Below are 19,638 nucleotides of genomic sequence, written 5' to 3'. Positions count from 1 at the left end.
CTAGCACCATTTACTTGGTGATCCCTTCTCTAACTGAACTGCCTTTTGCCCCAGTATGTGAGTCCAGCTTCTAAGCTGTGAAGCAATCCTCCCAGTACTTATCTTTAATAATCTTGTGTGTTAGTCTCCCATTCTGTTACTTTATACTCCACAAATGAGTGCAGTTTTCTATGTTGGTCCCTCTCTTTCTGACTCATTTCACTTAACATGATACTTTTCATGTTCATCCATCTATATGCAAATTTCATGACTTCATCTTTTCTGACAGCTGCGTAGTATTCCATTGTATAGATATACCAGAGTTTCTTTAGCCAGTCATCTGTTCTCAGGCACTCGGGTTTTTTCCAGATTCTGGCTATTGTAAACAGTCTGCGGCACTCTCTTACAGGAGCTTTAGTTTATGGTCACTGGGTCTTGGCCATTGATGAGATTACCTGGTGCTGGGGGAATTTTGTGGGTGTGACTACTAAACTACTGGAAAACTGGGGAGCTGGGGGGAGGAGGCCCAGCTTCTATCCAAGCACGCTTGGAGATCTCAGTCACGGGTTTCCGCATACGTGGGTTTTTCTTCTGGCTCCCTCTTGGGTGAGGCTCATCTGAGGGTATGGAGAGTGGCATTGAGCCTGGTGGTGGTTGGGTTCAGGAGTTTTTCAGCTGCTGGGGTTCTGCTTGGGGCAGAGAAGGAAACTCAACCCAACCTCCCACACATGTCACCATTAAAGGCTGCAATGATGAGCAAGAAAAGAAACTAGCAAAAGAATAGTATATATTAAGGAGATTTAACTTTCATAACATTTTGAGAAACCCAATAACAAATTTCTACAAAGTTTAGAAACCTTCAACCAATTTTCAAACAGAATGAAGACAGACTACTTTCAAATTCATTTTCTATATTTATTTTTAAATTACTGAAACAGAAGTTTCCTCTCCAATTCTGACCCTGATAAATCTAACCCCAAAACTCCAGTTATAGTATCACAAGGACAATATTTAAGGTTGTACTTTTAGGAAACTAGGCAGATTAACCATTGTCCTTTTATAAACCGTGGATCATAAAAAAAAAAAAACAAGATGAAGAAAATACATCATCAAAGGGTTTGGAGGAAGCTGTAAAATACATTTTCATCAATTGCAAAGATTACACTTTAAATTATACATAAATTATTAAATAATTTGTATTTACTATGTATATCATTTATGTTGGGCTGGAGCCATAGTACAGGGGTAGGGCATTTGCCTCGCACATGGCCAACCCAGGTTTGATTCCTCCGCCCTTCTTGGAGAGCCTGGCAAGCTACCGAGAGTATCTTACACACACGGCAAAGCCTGGTAAGCTACCCGTGATGTATTCGTATGTCAAAAACAGTAACAACAAGTCTCACAATTTGTTGTGAGACGCTAGTGTTGCCCGCTCCAGAAAATCGATGAACAATGGGAGGACAGTGCTACAGTGCTATTATTTATGTTAGTTGTGATATATCTGTGCTCATTAACAAAAGAAATGGAATTTACTTCTTTGTGTTCAAGGGCTATGGGAAATCTAGAAAATCAAATTCTCAATTTTTTTTGTTTTACACACACAGATTTATTACAATAAGTCATGCAAAGTTCTTCAAGGTGTGATTCCTAAGTATTTATTGACTACCTTGGTTCTATCAATCACTGTATCACTGTCATCCTGTTGTTCATCAATTTACTCGAGTGAGCTCCATTAACGTCTCTATTCCTCCCAGCCCTGAGATTTTAGCAACCTTTCCTTACTTGTCTTTCCCAATGATTAGAGGCTCTTTCAGGGTCAGTGAAATGAGACCTGCAATTGTTACTATTTTTGGCATATCAAATATGCCACGGGGAGCTAGCCAGGCTCTGCCATGTGGGCGGGATACTCTTGGTAGCTTGCCAGGCTCTCCAAGAGGCATATATATATATATATATATATATATATATATATATATATATATATTTCCCTCTATAATTTTTTGCTTACTGTCTGGATACCATCAAATATGGTGTGGTAATTATGGAAAATAGGTAGGGAGTATCTTATGATATATCCAGGAATATGTTCACTCATATGTGAGGCTCGGCCCGAGCATGTGGAAAACGGCCTGGAGCATGGCAGTGGTTGGGTAGTGGAGGTCGGCTGCCGGGGCTGGGTCCCTTGGGGTGGGGAGGACTTTCAGCCGCCCCCCTCTGGAGTGCCCTGAGTGAAAACAGCCTGCCACGGAGTCCAGTGGCATAGTTATGGGGGGCTCATTTTATGCTCCCTTCCGGGAGAAGCAGCCATGAATTCTGGAGGGTGGCCAATGAGAAGATTTCATCCTGTTATTCGTCGATTGCCTCGAGCAGGCCCCAGTAACGTCTCTTTCGTCCTAGCCCTGAGATTATATTCAAGGCTCTTTAGGAGAATGAGACCCATCATTGTTACTGGTATTTGGCATATTTGGTACGCCACGGGAAGTTTGCCAGACTCTGCCCTGTGGGCAGGCTACATTCGATAGCCTGCAAGTTTGTCCAAAATGAGAAGATTATCTGGCCGATTTTATCAAACATTCTAAAAAGGGAAAAATAATTGTGATGGATTGAAGATTCAGAATTATATGTTAAATATTAGTCTTTATTGGTTTTGAAACTCAGATAATTACAAATCACTTTTCCTTTACCTGCATGGATATAAAATCTTTAGAGTTTTTCTAGCCATTTCCATGTCAGTCTGTAAATGTATCATAGAATGTACCTCAGGTACATAGGAATTCTATCAAATATATCATCCCATTAGGGCTTAGGGTTCAGTGGTAGAAGGCATGAGAACTCAAGTTTGATCTCTGGCAGTACCCACAAGTAGAATGTGACAACAGAGGCATTGCTGTTTGGGATTCACAAACCACAACAAAATGTATGATCTCCAGTGTATTGCAACCAGGTGTGAGCACTGCAACTAAAAGCATGGGATACCTAGTGGACACTGCAATTAAGTGTGTGACCACCCCAGTAATTGCAACAACATCAAAAGGCAAGGGGAATTTGTCATTTTCAAAAAGGGAAAATAGAAAGGAGAAGGAACCTTGGGCCTGGTCACAAGTTTTATTCTCATGGCAGCATACTTTTCCCAGCATTGAATAGTAAGCATGAAGTCACCTTTGGAAGTGGTCCAGTCTGCTTATTTACTCTGCATTACATTATTTCTCGAGCGGGCCCAGTAACGTCTCCATTGGAGACTTTGTTGTTACTGTGTCTGACATATCGAACACTCTCGGTAGCTTGCCGGGCTCTCCGAGAGGGGCGGAGGAATCGAACTCGGGTCGGCCATGTTGGCCGCTTGTAAGGCGAACGCCCTACCCGCTATGCTATCGCTCCAGCCCTATTACAATCGATTACATTATTTAGCTTACATTATTTCTTACTACTGACATTCTTGTATTTTATTATTATTTTGGTGGGGGGCGGGGTCACAATATACTGGTTAGAGCTTACTCCTGGCTCTGTGCACAGGAATTACTTTTGACATGATGCTAGGGAGAACACATGTGGTACCAGGAATTGAATGTGAACTGGCTGCATGTAAAGCAAGCACCTTTTGGCTGTACTATCTATTACCTATTATTATGGGTTTGTTGTTATTGTTATTTGTTTTTTAGTCACACTCTCTGGTGCTCAGGAGTTATTGCTGACTGTGTACCCAGAAATTACCACTGACTTTGGAGACCATAAGTGATTCTTGGGACTCAAATCAAAGTTACATCAAGCATACTAGCATACAAGGCTGATGCCTTACTTCCTGTACTATCTCTCTGGCCCTACTGACAATTTTTATTACTATTAAGGGGGGTTGTTGTTGCTTGTTTATTTGGGGCTTTTGGGCCACTCCTGGTTGTGCACAAAGATTATAGCTGGCTCTGTGCTCAGGGACCACTACTGCTAATGCCCTAGCGACAATAAGAGGGTCGACTGAGTGCAGGGCAAGCAAGCGCCCTAGTCCAGTGCTATTTCTTTGGCTCAATGCTAAGTTTTTTTTTTAAAAAATGATTCAATACAGGAAAAAAGAAACAGTTTAAGACCAAGTAGCATAGGGATTACAAGTTAGGTATAATCTATTTTTTAAAATATTTTAAAAGATATTTTGGACAATTTGGGGTTGGAGTGATAGTTCAAAGGGTAGGGCTGTTGCCTTGTCCATAGGAAACCTGGGTCACCCCGTATGGTCCACTGAGCACTACCAGGAATGATCCCTACAGAGCCAGGAGTAAGCCCTGAGCACCTCTGTGTGTGTTGCAAAAACAAACAACAACAAAAAAAGACAAAACAAAAGTAATTTTTAAAAAGAATTCAAATTATCACATACTAGCCATGTAAATACTGTCTAAATTTTTTTCAGACTATTTTATATTATTTTATTTACCTGTAATCAGAATTTTCTTATCAAAGACTTCATAAGTTGTTCATTAAAAGTGGTAAGCTAGAAGGCAAGAGAGCTAGTATAGCTGGCAGAGCACTTTGCTTGAATGGAGCTGATCTATTTCAATCCCCAGCAATAGGTATCCCAAGGCCACCAGAACTGATCCCTGAATACAGAATGAGGAGTAAGCCCTGAGCACCACTGGTTGTGAATCCTCCCACTCCAAAAAACCCCAAGGACCTGGGGGTGTGGTGCTGCCAGCAGGTCAACCTCTACCCATGGGGCACATGCATCAGTAGCCTAATAGTGACTTCAGGCTTCCTGATACACTAAAATTGCTGCTGTGCCTTTGGCCGGACCCCAAAAACTCGGGACCAAGTTTCCTGAGAAATTAATCACTTAATCACTTAACTTCCCGTTAGTCGTCGATTTGCTCAAGTGGGCACCAGTAACGTCTCCATTTGTCCCTGTCGCGTGCTAGTGTAGCCCAATGGCATCTGTTCGCTCCGGGAACATGAAGGGCCTCAAACCGATCGTTCATGATCTTCACGAAGAAGTCTGACCATCTGGAAGGTGGGCGGCCATGCGGTCTTTTGACATCCCGTGGAATCCAGTCAGTAACAGCTCTAGTCCAGCGGTAGTCTTTAAATCTCATTACGTGACCAGCCCATCTGATTTTCGACACCTTGGCAAATGAGACAGCGTCCCTGATTCTTGATCGTCGACGGATGTCAGAACTCCGGATTCTTTCTCTCATTTGAGTGAAACGTGATATTCCAAGCATAGCTCTTTCTATTCTTCTTTGGGAGACCTGAATAGCGTTCTCATCTTGTTTGCGTAGGGCCCAGGTCTCTGAGGCATATGTTAATGCAGGAAGAACAGTGGAATCAAAGAGATGTGCCCAGAGCCGGAGGTTCTTCGTCCTCTTAGCTATTTCTTCAACGTTCTAGAAGGCGTTCCAAGCCGCTCTCTTCCTCCTGCGCAGCTCGGGTGCCAGGTCATTTGTCATGTTGACCTCTCGACCTAGGTACACATAGCTGTTGCATTCGGAAATGGTCGTTCCATTGAGAGCAAATGGGGCATCAGGAACAAGGCTATTTCTCATAAACATTGTCTTCGTAAGATTCAGCTGTAGTCCTACCTTTCCACACTCACAGTCAAAGTCGGCCAGCATTTGTGCCGCTTGGCTGATGTTTGGTGTTATTAAAACAATGTCATCAGCAAAGCGGAGGTGGTGTAGTTGCCGACCATCTATCTCCACTCCCATTCCTTCCCATTCCAGTCGTCGCATGATGTTCTCGAGGGTGGCACTGAAGAGTTTCGGTGAAATGGTATCACCCTGCCGCACCCCTCTCTTGATATCAACGATCACTTCTTTGTAGAATGGTGAGATCCTGGTAGTGAATCCGCAATACAGCTCACGGAGGATCCTGATGTATTGGGCTTGAATGCCCTGATTGGCTAGGGCTTCAATGACCGCTTCCGTCTCAACAGAATCAAAGGCCTTCCTTAAATCAATGAACGTTAAACAGAGCGGCATCTTGAACTCCCGAGAAACCTCAATGAGCTTGGTTATTGTGTGGATATGGTCGATGGTGCTGAATCCTTTGCAGAACCCTGCTTGCTTGCATGGTTGTCCTTCATCTAGTGTTCTGCCAATCCTATTTAGGATGACTCGCATGAACAACTTGTAAATGACAGACAATAGGCAGATCAGGCGATAGTTGCCAATGTCATGGATGTCTCCCTTCTTGAACAGTAGTACAGTCCTGCTGGTTTTCCATTGGGACAGAACCTTGCATTCAGACAGGTAGCGAGTGAAGAGCCAAGCCAGTGTATTGATGAGTACTGACGGCAGGTTCTTCAGGTGTTCAGGTCTGACCTTGTCTGGGTCGGGTGCTGTTTGTTTCTTTACCGACGAAATGGTGTGTCGGATTTCGGAAGGGAGAACGTTGGGAACGACATATCCATCCTGTGGAATTTGGTATGTCGGCAAGTGGACATGGCTATCGAAGAGATTTGAGTAGAAGTCATGGATAATCTTCTCCATTGCCGTTCTGGAGGATGTAATGGATCCATCAGGATGTCGGAGGGCAGTCATCTTGATCTTATAATTGGAGAAGGACAGGCGTGCTTTATGAATACTTTTCCCGGCTTCTGCCGCATCTACCAGTACTTCTGCTCTTCTCTCTTTGAGGTCTTCCTTGATCGCATCTCTGCACTGCTTTGCGAGTTCGGACGTTAGCTTGCGGTTGCCTGAGGCATGCGCCAAACCACGCTGGCGAATTAGCTCAAGACACTACTTCCACTACCCAGCCGTCGCCACACTCCAGGACGCTTTCCATCATAAGACACTAAATACCCATCTTCCGGAATTGTACCATATTTGATAGGGTTCAAATATGGTAACACCTACAAGGGTGATTAGAGGTCACCCCAAAAGCCCCTATCCCTCTCGGAAAGACTAGCAAGCTACCGAGAGTATTCCGCCCGCACAAAGAGCCTGGCAAGCTATCCATTGTGTATTCGATATGCCAAAACCAGTAACTACAACTGGTCTCATTCACCTGACCCTGAAGGCTTCACCGACATGGCAGCACTGAGAAGGATGAGAAAAGAGAGGCCGACAAAATCTCAAGGCTGACGTAGGCTGCCACAACGAAGGAAGACAAAAATGATGGTCTGTACTTTCAATGCACGTACACTAGCATCAGATGCATCTATTGAGGACCTGATGGTACAAGCGCGAATGATCAAGTACGACATCATTGGTCTGACCGAGACAAGAGGGTACGAATCTCACCATGCCGTTTTCGACACTGGAGAAGAATTGTTCCTCGGAACATGCGATAAAAGAGGTGTTGGAGGCGTCGGTGTCCTTGTCAACACAAACTTGGCCAAGAGCATTGATTCATTCGAATGCCTAACAACCTGAATCGGACGTTTACATTTGAATAGATGTGGCTCACTGCCTGCAGTTTCTATCTTCGTTGTCTACACACCAACATCTCATTATGATGAAAGAGAAATCGAGAAGTTCTACATGGAGTTAGAGAAGTTCTATAAAGAAGACGACACCTTCTACAAGATCATTGTGGGTGATTTTAATGCCAAAATAGGACCGAGAAGATCAGCTGAAGAACTTCACATCGGGACCCATGGCCTAGAATGGAACGAACAGGGTGAGAGACTGTCTGAGTTCATCATGTCGACCAAGACCATTCATGGTACCTCACAGTTCCAGAAGGCAGAATCTAAACGATGGACATGGGAGTCTCCCGGTGGACGATTCCACAACGAAATAGACCACATCATATTCAATCGACGGTTTTGCCTGACTGATGTCACTGTTGTCCCAAAATTTCGAATGGGATCGGACCACCGTCTCCTTCGTGCAAAATTCTACTTCACAGAGCGGGGAGAAAGGGCTGCAAAGTTCAAAAAGAGAACTCCCAGAATGACCACCAACTGGGAACTCTTTGGTACTATTGCGGCAACATGGGAAGATGCCATTGTTGACAACATTGACGAGGAATACGATCAACTGGTTCAGCACCTCCATGAATGTGCGAGGAACGCCAAGAGAGAGATAGCCACAAAAAATCGCCTATCTTCGAAAACTCCCGAGAAATTAAACAGTCAAGACTAGGTATATGGAGTGTCCCTTTCTCACCACATCCGCGCCAGCACTGGTTGCTTTTGTTCTTGTGGATATGGGCCAGTCTCTGTGGTGTGAAGTGATATCTCATTGTGGTTTTGATCTGCATCTCCCTGATGATTAATGATGTGGAGCATTTTCTCATGTGCCTTTTAGCCATTCGGATTTCTTCTTTGTGAAAATTTCTATTCATTTCATCTCCCCACTTTTTGATGCGGTTGAATGTTTTCTTTTTGTGGAGTTCAACCAGAATGCCGACTGGTTCAGCCCTTCTGGAAAACAGTATAGACGATTCTCAAAAAATTAGAAATTGAGCTCCCATTTGATCCAGCAATACCACTCCTGGGAATATTGTATAGTCGAAGTGACATCTGCAATTGTCTGTTTATTGCAGCACTTTTTACAATAGCCAGAATCTGGAAAAAACCTGAGTGCCCAAGAACAGATGACTGGTTAAAGAAACTTTGGTACATTTACACAATGGAGTACCATATAGCTGTTAGAAAAGACGAAGTCACGAAATTTACATACAAGTGGTACTACATGGAAAGTATCATGTTAAGCTAAATGACTCAGAAAGAAAGGAATAGACATAGAAAGATTGCTTTCATCTGGGGAACATAAAGTAACAAAATAGGAGACTAACACCCAAGAATGGCCGAGATTAGTACCAGGAATTTTACTCCATGGCTTGGAGGCCCGCCACACATACTAGGGCAGAAGGGAGCTCAGATAAAGAAGGGAACACCAAATAAAGGTGTTGGGAGGATCCTCCTAGGATGGGAGAAGCATGCAGAAAGTAGACTATAGACTAAACATGATTGTCACCCATTGCCTCTTTTGCAAACCACAATACCCAATAAGAGAGAGAGAACAAAAGGGAATGCCCTGCTACAGAGGCAGGGTAGGATGGGGGGATGGGGGGGGTGGGAGGGATACTGGGATCCGTGGTGGTGGGAAATGGGCACTGGTGGAGGGATGGGTATTTGATCATTGTATAATTGAAACCCAAGCACAAAAATGTGTAAATCTGCAACTGTACCTCATGATGTCTCACTATTAAAAATTTTTTTAATAAAAATAAATAAATAAAAAATAAATAAATAAATAAAAATATATACTGCAAAATAAAATTAGGTATATGGGAGTTACACCCACAAACCACCTCTGGCTCAGCTGTATAAGCTCATTTATTGGTCTTGCTTTTTAGACCTATAAATAAAGATAAATCTTGAAAGAGATCAAAAGTTGCAATTAATCTCAGACTCACACAAGGCTGAACAGACCAGGTAAATTGGCCCAAGCAGAGCCCCTGACAATCACTTGCTCTCACAATCCAAACTCACCACCATCCCTCTGACCAGACTTCACCATCTCAGGATGGACCTCACCAAGATATTAACTTGTTGAAAATTCAGATATGCGGGTTTTGTGACTGAAATCTCCAGCTTTATCGAAGTTGAGATAGGCTACTTCCCTCCGTTTCCCTATAATTCCTGGAAGCATCAGCAGTCACACCCAGGAAACAACTCCAGCACTACCATGAACACTCTTCTATTGACCTTGCTTCAGAGACCCATAAATAAATCTCTAAAAAGGTCAAAAACCAGAGTTAATTTCAGACCCATGCAAGGCTGAACAGGCTAGGGTAAATTGGAGGAGGGCGGGTCATCCTAGTACACACCCAAGCAGAGCCTCCCTCCACCTCACCCCCACCCTCTGGCAGCCTTTTGCTTCCACAATACAAAGTTGCTGCTATGCCCCCAGCTGGACTCCACTGTCTCAGGACAGACCTCACAGAGATAAATCTGCTGAAAATTCGGGTGTGCAGGTTTTGTGATTGAAATCTCCAGACTTTCTTGGGGTTGAGATGGACTACCTCTCCCCACCTCCCTATATTTCTAGAAGCCACGGCAGTAATGTCCACACTCCAAAGTTGAAACCCAGCCTTACCTTCCCAATAAAAGTACTGAATGACCTAAACAAACACAATGACCTCTTAGTACCTGTATTGTAAACCATAATGCACGAAAAGAGAGACAGAAAGAAGGAATGTGCTTGCCATAGAAGTAGGCTGGGGCAGAGGTCATGGTGGGAGGGGAAACAGGGAACATTGGTAGTGGGAAATATACACTCGAGGAGAGATGGGTGTTGAATCATTGTATGACTGAAACCCAATCATGAACAGATTTGCAAAGGTTTATCTCATAGGCATTCAATAAAAAAGGTTTCAAAAGTTAAAAAAAAAAAAAACAACCAGCATATTTTCTGTGTGGCATCAGTGCCAATTTTCTATGGCATAATCAGGAATTAAGAGTGTCATACATGTGAATTTAAATGGTGTATGTGACTTGTTTTAAACTTCTGTTTTGGCTGTTATCAAGCAAATGTTAATGAATAAATATTTGTTTTGGCAGAACAACAAAAACCACAATAAACAAGAAACAAAATGAACAAAATCCTGCAAGTTAGGAGTCATACATTCAAGATTTTATTTCCCATTATCTGAAACTACTCAGTCTCCTTAGCCTTTTTTACTTAGTTACATATGCCAAACACAGTAACAAGTTTCACAATGATGGAGATGTTACTGGGCCCACTTGAGCAAATGGATGAACAACTGGAGGACAGTGCTACAGTGCTACATTAGAAGGAGCTTGAAGTTTCCATTCTAACATTTTGAACTGAAATCTTAATTTGAGTTCTACATATTTTATAAATAGTATAATATTCAGCAGAGCTCAAGCAGCTGAAAACCTCCAGAACCCAGCCACAGCAATGCTCAAGACCACTCTCCACACTCTTGGACGAGCCTCACACATGAAGGAACCGGCAGAGGAACTCTGGTGTGCCGGTCCCGGGGCTGAGATCTCCAAGCCTGCTCGGATTGGGACTGGGCCTCCTCCACCCAGATCCCCCATCTTCCAGTAGCTAGACAGTTACACCCACCAACTGCCCCAGGCGCCATGTAATCTCATCAATGACCAAGATCCTGAGACTTATAAAACCAAGCTCCCAGAAGCCTTCGGCCACAAATGTGACCTCTTATTGTCTAGTTCTAGCACTCAGAGAACCCGGCAGGCTACCGAGAGTATCCTGCCCCATGGCATAGTCTGGCAAGCTCCCCGTAGTGTATTCAATATGCCAAAACCCAGTAACAATGATGGGTCTCATTCGCCTGACCCTGAAAGAGCCTCCAAAGTGGCACTTGCTAAAATCTCACGACTAGAACGAATGGAGGCGTTACTGGTGCCTGCTGGAGGAAATTGATAAACAACGGGATGACAGTGATATAGTGATAATATTCATGCATCTGCATACTGCTTTGTAACTCACAACATGATTTCAAATATATGATTTATTTTAAATTTCTCCAGTGGGGCTGGAAAAATAGTACAGGGATTAAAGAGCCTGTCTTGCATGCAGCCTACCTCAGTTCAGTCACTGTCACTACATGTGGTTACCGGAGCATTGCCAGAAGTCACCATGGAGCACAGAACCAGTAATGGTCCCTGAACACCACTGTAAAACAAACAAGGAAAATAAATAAATATATCCAGTGTCTCTGAGTTTAGCACATTTCTAGAAGTGAGAATAAGTTCAAAGAGTTGCTACTTATTAAAAATCACATTTACTTGCAGGGAAGAGTTGGATAGACAAGTCTTCCTACACCCAAGTTCAATTTTCTTTCAACTACATTAAATTATTTCAAGATTATGATAATATGGATTAGTTAAGTTTTCATTGAATCAAAGGACATGGTATCACTTTTTAAATAATTCTCTGAATTTAATGTTAGAAAATGAGGTTTCATTGACAGTTCTCATATTCTCACTTAGGAAAACTATTTAACCTTTTGAGTCTCAGTTTCCTCATCTGTGAAAACAGAAGTTAGATGACATGACTGTTAGGCTTCCTTCTAATTTAAGATCATTCTTTTCTCTTTAATGACCATGGCAAGTTCTAGATTAATATTGTGAAAGAATAATACTGGAATTAAACTTTTTATAGACTGTAGGAGGTTTGTAAAAAGTTCATTAAGCTAATAATTCTGCTCTTTGGGCACTGATGTGTTAAAAATCCTAGGCTAGTATTATTGATTGAATACCACAGCCCATCAAGCTAGTTAATACTTCAGAGGGGAAGATGATTTTGGCTGCTTTATGTAGAATGTTAATGGAACTGCAATTTTGGAGAAGTCTTGACTTAAGAGTTAAGACCTCAGTCAGTCTTGCTCCTCTGTAGTGTTCTGAATGAGAGGTCTACCTCTGTGGTATAGTATCTTGTTATCGTACATATCATTATTTTGAAAGTTTGTAGTTGATGACATTTCTTTTTAAGATGGAGGGGGGAAATTCACTTGAGAAAAGTCGAGGGTATGATGGTGTTTCAAGAATTAGAGACAAAGAAGAGTTTTGAACCTGCTGCTTCTTTGTCCGCCTCTCTGTTTGAGTAGAACAGTGTAACTTTGGAAGCTAACATAGAGGGATCATAACCAACTGCTGAGCTGGTGACTTTATGCACAATTAAGCTTTGTTAGGACTTTTTAAATTTGTAATAGCACTATTACAGCGTGGGATGCTATTCAGTTCCAAACAACATCCCATTTAATAACTAGGCATTAGTTCATCCATTAAATCAGCACCATCACTGACTGATAAGTATCACCCTTTTCTTGGCCTCACTTGGCTCTTCTGCCCAGCAAACAAAGCATGGCATGACATGGCCCTTGAGACAGGAGAGGGTGGGTATACTGAGCAATGAAGAGAAAAATTCCAGCTGGTTAGAAACATGAAACTCTCTGTTACATTTTCCTTTCCTCAAATATAAGATTATATTCTTTCAAAAACAGGCACTCAAGTGACTTTTAATAAAAACAACAAAAAAAACCAAAACAATGAAATAATAGCACTGAGTACTGTATCTCTTAGGTACTAGAGATAAAAATGTATGGAGAGATGTAGAAAAATATGTACCAAAATATATGAATAAGATGGGTCACAAGCAGCATTTGTAAAAGGCAAAACTAAAAGTTTAATTTTTATAAAGAGTAGAGTAAATAAATTTTATTATAGCAGTGTACCATTACACTCAGCGATGTGAATAATAATCCTAATATTGAAAGAGAAGTCAGGCTCATAAAACGGATATAACTTAAACAAAATTAATCTTGTTTATCAGAAATTGGGATAGTGGTTATATTTGGAAGAGTAAAACAGAAATTTAAGAGAGCAATGGTGGGGGTTGGCGGAACAGATTTCAAAGTGCTCATGTGTGAGCTGTCACTATACTGAAGTGTTTACCTTTTTAATCCAACTTTATATTAATATTTTGTGTTCTTCTCTGAATAGCTATACTCCATCAAAAAGTCTATAAGTTTGACCTGGAGAGATAGCACAGTGGGTAGGGCATTTGCCTTGCACGCAGCCGACCCGGATTCAATTCCCAGCATCCCATATGATCCCCTGAGCACTACCAGGAGTAACTCCTGAGTGCAGAGCCAGGAATAACCCCTGTGCATCGCCAGGTGTGACCCTAAAAGAAAAAAAAAAGTCTGTAAATTATGTTAGAAATGAGGAACTGTGGCCAGAAGGATAGTATAGCAGGTAAGGAGGTTGCTTGCCTTGCATGTTGCAGATTTTGGGTTCAGTCTCCAGCAGCCTAGGCCAGAGGCCTGCCAGGAGTGAACCCTGAGTGCAGAGCCAGGAGTAAGCCCTGAACACTACCATGTATGGCTCAAAATTTAAAAAATAAAAATATTTTAAAAAACTGTTTTAATTCTCTACATACAGCCATCAACTTCCTTAACTTTCACTGTTTACTTTGACAAGATTAGTCTTACTAATGGATTAATTTGTTTTTGGTAATACCCTTTTGATTTTAGAAAAGATTGGGATTTACAAATGCTCCATGGTACAGTGAGTTCCTATGTAGTACTCATCTATTTCCCCTTTATTGTTAAGATCTTACATTACAATAGTATAGTTTACTCATTACTATCAATGAGATTCTACTCTTATTCCTTCTGATTATTAGTTTTCCTACTGTTAATATCCTTTACACTTACTAATTAATCCATTAGTAACACTAATCTTATCAAAGTTAACAGTGAGACTTAAGGAAGTAGATGTTTATATATTGAGATTTAATTGGAAAACAGTTCTAAAAATATTAAAATTTTTTTATAATATCCAAGATCTCATTCAAAATGCCAAATCACAGTTAATATGCTGTCTCCTAAATCCCCTCTTTTTTTGTGACACTTATTATTCCCTTTTTTATTTCCCTCTTATATTGCTTTTATTTGACAATTTATTCAGAATTTGCAGGATAGTTGAGTTTTCTGTTTCTGAGTTTTCTGTTTTCTCTAGGGTAAACAAGATTTATGGATTTTTGAGGATAAATATCACTAGATTAAATGTCTTTTTTTACGTACCATATCAGAGTGCATTCTATCTACTTGGAACATCAAGGATGATATTAACTTTCATCTGACCAAAGTAGTGTAGACCAGGTTTCTCCTCAGTAGTTACTTTCTCTCCTCTCCATGTATTTTGGAGGCAAGTCACCAAGTGCTGTTCACTCTCAAGGAGACTCAAGGGTAGTGGGGTAATTCACTTAATTCTTTTAAAAAATTTTCATGTTGAATAACTTTGTATCACACATCATATTGTCAGTGTGTGCTTATGTTCTTGTTCTCAGGTAGTCAAGATGGAAAGCAAAGGACCAGAGATGACCAAATTTAGCAAAACTTGATCTGAGGAAAGGAAGGGCAGGGGCAGGGAGGATGAGCATGGGGTTTCCTGAAATAAGCCACCCTGGAAAGATTTCTATCCCTATATTAATGTCTACATCAGTTCTTGTGTATAATTTACAAATAAAGATCCTTACCATTTTTTAGGAACTCTATTAAAGAATTTTTTTTATCTTAACGGAATCCTCATAACTAGATAAACATGATGAAAAGAGTGCTATCAGCCTTCTCAAATACACGTATTATATATACAATCACATACGAATGATCCAAAGGAGATCATGAGGGCATCTTCATTAGAGATAATGAAGGATTTCGTTAAAGGTTGGGAGGGAACCCAGACTGCAGGAAGCGTTTGTATTTGAGACAGAAATTTGTAAGCTTGGTTAATCGTGCTTTCAGAGCGCCAGTAATTTAGCTTCCACGTTTCTTCTGAGATTCTTTACTCTTCGAAGATCCCTAATTCGTTCATTCTGGATTGAGGAAACCCTACACTCCCGACGGCAGAATTCAGCGGAGGAATTCACTCCTACAGTGGTCCTACAACCTGGACTAGAAGGGAAGGAAGCAGCAATTTCTAAAGCATTGGGTGGCTAGAAGGCTAGTAAGGAAGTTGCTCCCCTAGGCGGAGGAGAGCGGTGCAGAAACCCAGAGGGCTTCCTGCGGGAGCCGCTCAGAGCTTCCCTGCGGGCCTGGCCCCGCCTCCCCGAGGGCCTGGCTCCGCCCCCCTTGGCTTTATCCCGCCTCCCCGAGGGCCTGGCCCCGCCTCCCCGTATTGACCCCGCCCCCACGGCCCTGGCCCCGCCTCCCCGCGGGCTTGGCCCCGTCTCTCCTCTCGCTCCGCCCCTCTCCCCCGGTCCCGCCCCTTCTCTCCGCTTCCGCGGCTTCCTTCCGGGTCGCGCTGGGCCGGGCCAGCACCGCAACGCGGGAGTCCGGGAACCGCCCCCGCAGTCGGGCCTCCCGTTGCCGCCCGGTCGCTGGCGGAGCCTTCGGCGCGCGCCGCTCCTGACCCAGCAGGGTACGGCCCCTTCTTTTTTACTTCTCCCTTCTGCGGCTCTCGGTCATCCTCCTTCGTCTCTGGGGCGGGGCCGGTCCAGGGCGGGGCGTCGGGCTTTGGGGAGCCGAGGCGCCCGGCCGAGAGGTCCCGCAGGTCACTGTCGCGGTCGCGGAAAGGGACCCCCGACTACTGCCTGGGTGCTGCAGGCGCGGCTTTTCCTGCCCCAGTCTTGGCCTTAGGGCCTTTAGGTGGCGGCGTCCCGGCGCGCGCTGCGCCGCAGGGCTTGTTTACACCTGGGCATCTGCAGGCCATGCCGACCCTGCGGACCCTCGCCTGCCGCCCTCCCGTGTGCTTGTCGTCTGCGCGTGCTGCTGGAGCCCCCCGCATCTCACGACTTTGGGCCCGAGTCTGTGCAGGACCGCCACACAGAGACCTTTCCCACAAACTGGTTTCTGTGGTCCGAGGTGGCCTTAGAGGGTAGCAGGATGACGACCATCCGTTGGGCCTTTTCTGTTACCCCTTGCTTACCTTGAGAGTACTTTGGGCTGCCCCTAGTTTTGCAAATGTTCATTGCCACGAAGCTTCGGTATTGCATTCATTAACTGAAACACGCAAATGATGAGAAAGTCAACAGATGAGCGAAACCTGTAGGAAAGGAGCTGCGGCTGGCTTTATTCCCGGGGGACTCGCGGACATCCGCCGTGTCTGGCCCTTTAATGCAGTTTTTGGGGAAAGAGACTAGAGGTACTTGTCTTGGGCGACATGCATCACCAGGCACTCTCATATTCAATTCTTCCTTTCAATACTTTCTGATTACTGACCTTTTAAAGCCGCTTTCTCGGAATCTTGTTTTTCTGCACCCTACATTTTCATGCGCTTCCCTTCTGTTGCTTTTACCAACTTGAAAATCAGAGGTCAGCTAGATATAGAAAACGGTTAATTTCTTTTTAGTAAGTCTACGGTTGAGTAACGCAATTGTAGCCCTGTGTACAATTGCATCTTAAAATACTATTTTTCTGTAGCTTCCAAATATGACCGATTAGCAGGGGAAAAAATTTAAGTTCTCTTCCTTTCTGTATGCTTTTAGTTTCATTGCTTTATCCACTTCATTTTTTGTTAATAAACTTTATTTTAACTTCGTGGACCTTAGGCCTTTTACCACATGAATTGTACATAAACATACATCACTGTTGTAATTTAAATGGACTTTTGATATTGAAAAATTTTATATTCCTCATCTGTATTTTAGTTCTCAAAAGGACGTGAGGCCCCTTTCCCCCCATCCCTACCACCACCCCTCCCCCCCAAGGTTGTTAGCCAGTAACCCATCATTTTTGGTCCAATATATTTTCTCCTAATGGTAACCGGTACTGTAAATTAGACCCTGGTTCTTGGGACTTTTTCCTGCATACCCTCACACAGTGTGACTTTTTTGTTGTCATTATTCCCTAAACAATGTAGTATAACATATTTACATGATATTTATTTTGTATTGGGGACTTTAGGTAATCTTGAGATGATTTAAAATACAGACTATTTGTAAATACTGTGCCATTCTATCTTACTGATTTGAACATGATGGGTTTGGATTCCTGAATCCAACCCCCCAGGATACTTAGGATTGGTGATAATGTATTTTAGTATCTAGTGATTTTAAAGAGTATGGCCTATTGTGAATTTCACTAAGTATTTTTGTAATGAAATACTTAAAGGAAGTTCTTACTGTTTTTCTATATATGTGTATATATACATCACTGTATCACTGTCATACTGTTGTTCATTGATTTCCTCGAGCAGGCATCAGTAACGTCTCCATTTGTCCTAGCCCTGAGATATTAGCAAGTGCCACTTTGGAGGCTCTTTCAGGGTCAGGGGAATGAGACCCATCATTGTTACTGGGTTTTGGCATATCAAATACACCATGTGGAGCTTGCCAGACTCTGCTGTGGGGGCAGGATACTCTCAGTAGCTTGTTGTGTTCTCTGAGAGCTAGAACTAGACAATAAAGGGTCTCGAGGTGGCACTTCTCGTGCTGCCAGGAGCTTGGTTTTATAGTCTCTCAATCTTGGCCTTTGATGGGATTACACGGGCCTGGGGCAGTTGGTGGGTGTAACTGTCTAGCTACTGGAAGACGAGGGATCTGGGTAGAGGAGGCCCAGTCCCCATTGGAGCAGGCTTGGAGATCGCAGTCCTGGATCCCACACACATGGGTTCCTCTGCTGGTTCCTTTTATGTGTTAGGCTCGTCTGAGCATGTGGAGAGTGTATAAATTACCCTGTATTTTACATATATGCGTACAATTTTACACATGCACACACACTTGTCTCTGTCTCGCCTGCATTTGAAATAGTTTTAGCTTGCATTTCCCATGGCCTGTTGAATCATTAATAAATCCCATTCCTGACTTCTAGTTAGAACTTTCCATGTAGAGTTGATTCTCAGAGTTGTACATGGAAGAGCAGTTTGACCCAAAATTTACTTGTCTTTTGGTTTTACACTGCTAGATGTGGAGTGTCTTTCCTCATCAGCCATGATTCAAGGTGTTCTGTTCCTGGTTTTAGCAGCTCTAAGAAATAAGTATTGGTAGAAGAAACAACTCTAGTAACCCCAGTTCCAGTTGTATTTATGTGAACATCTTAAATACAGTGACTTTTCCAGTGTTTTCTATAATGAAAACTTTATTAAATCATAAGATAAATATATTTAGTCTTTTAAGTTGGGCCAGAGAGATAGTACAATATGGAAGGTGTTTACCTTGCATGAGGCTTCCCAGGGTTCAATCTCTGGCACTATATACTGCCTCCTGAACCCCACCAGTAGTGATTCCTGAGCACAGAGCCAGGAATAAGTCCTGAGCACAACTCAGAGTGGCCTACCCCCGTGCAAAAAATAATAATTTAAGTCTTAATGCGTAGAAAAAGCCAGTGGAGACATTGGCTTGTTTATCTGTCTACCTAGGAACTCTATTTTGCACAGATCATCACTGCTTCGTCATTTTTTTTCCTTCCAAGCATTAAACACACATGGATAATTCTACATTTGGGCTTTTCATTCTAAGTGGCAAGGTACTGTATATCTTTTCCCATAAGTTCTGGTTAGTAATAATTGATGAATGAATGTCATTCTGTGTCAGTGATAACATTACCCTTTTAGACTTAGAGGATAGACTAATCCTGTTGATACTTAAGCTGTTCAGAATGCATTTCTGTTGTGAACAAAACTGCAGTGACCATCTTTTTAATGTATATTTCTGCTTTTTTTTTTGTAATTGCTTAGGTATAGAATTACTGGGTCAATGACTATATATGCTTTAATTTTGAATAGTGCTATATTGTTCTTCAAAAAATTGTGTAAGAGTACATTTATACAACTTACAAGAATATTGCTGCAGCCATATTGCCAGGAATTGCCAAAGATCTTAGGTTCTACCCTACTGGAAATCCTATTTACAAGTCTAATGGATGCTTTAAAGACTTGAGACTGACTCCTGGGTTAGAGACAAAGCTTGACAATAACAGTAGCCAAAGAATCACTTTTTTTTTTTCTTGTACCACTTCCTTGAGCTCCAGTTTCCATAGGATGATAATGACCACAAACTAGATGATTCTGAAACACAACCGATTATGGTGAAGTAAAGGAACCCCTTAGTTTAGGGAACCTGAAACTTCATCAGTAGACTGCAGATGAACCTACCTGAGAAATTGTCTGCTCGAGAGAGAAATTGTCTTTGCTTTACCTGATTGTGTATGTGCCTTCTGCTTCTTCAGGGGGAGACCTCTCTTTATGATCCAAAGGTGTTACAAAAGAAAAATCCTTGAAAAGATAGTTTTCAA

At 42.5% G+C, this 19,638-nt stretch overlaps 1 protein-coding gene across 3 annotated transcripts in view; it reads left to right on the top strand.

Annotated features, from left to right (window-relative positions):
- Positions 1-15,694: 15,694 nt before the first annotated feature.
- FBXL4 (F-box and leucine rich repeat protein 4) overlaps positions 15,695-19,638 on the top strand; it is a 71,325-nt gene continuing 67,381 nt past the window's right edge. For all 3 annotated transcript variants that reach the window (XM_056125061.1, XM_056125059.1, XM_056125060.1), the window contains exon 1: positions 15,695-15,826. The gene's annotated coding sequence lies outside the window, so the exon portion shown is untranslated. The remainder of the gene's footprint in view (positions 15,827-19,638) is intronic.

Source organism: Sorex fumeus, unplaced genomic scaffold (assembly GCF_029834395.1).
Source record: "Sorex fumeus unplaced genomic scaffold, SorFum_2.1 ptg000054l, whole genome shotgun sequence".
Taxonomy (NCBI): domain Eukaryota; kingdom Metazoa; phylum Chordata; class Mammalia; order Eulipotyphla; family Soricidae; genus Sorex; species Sorex fumeus.
The sequence above is the reverse complement of the archived record's forward strand: the minus strand, read 5'-3'. Positions and strand labels throughout refer to the sequence as shown.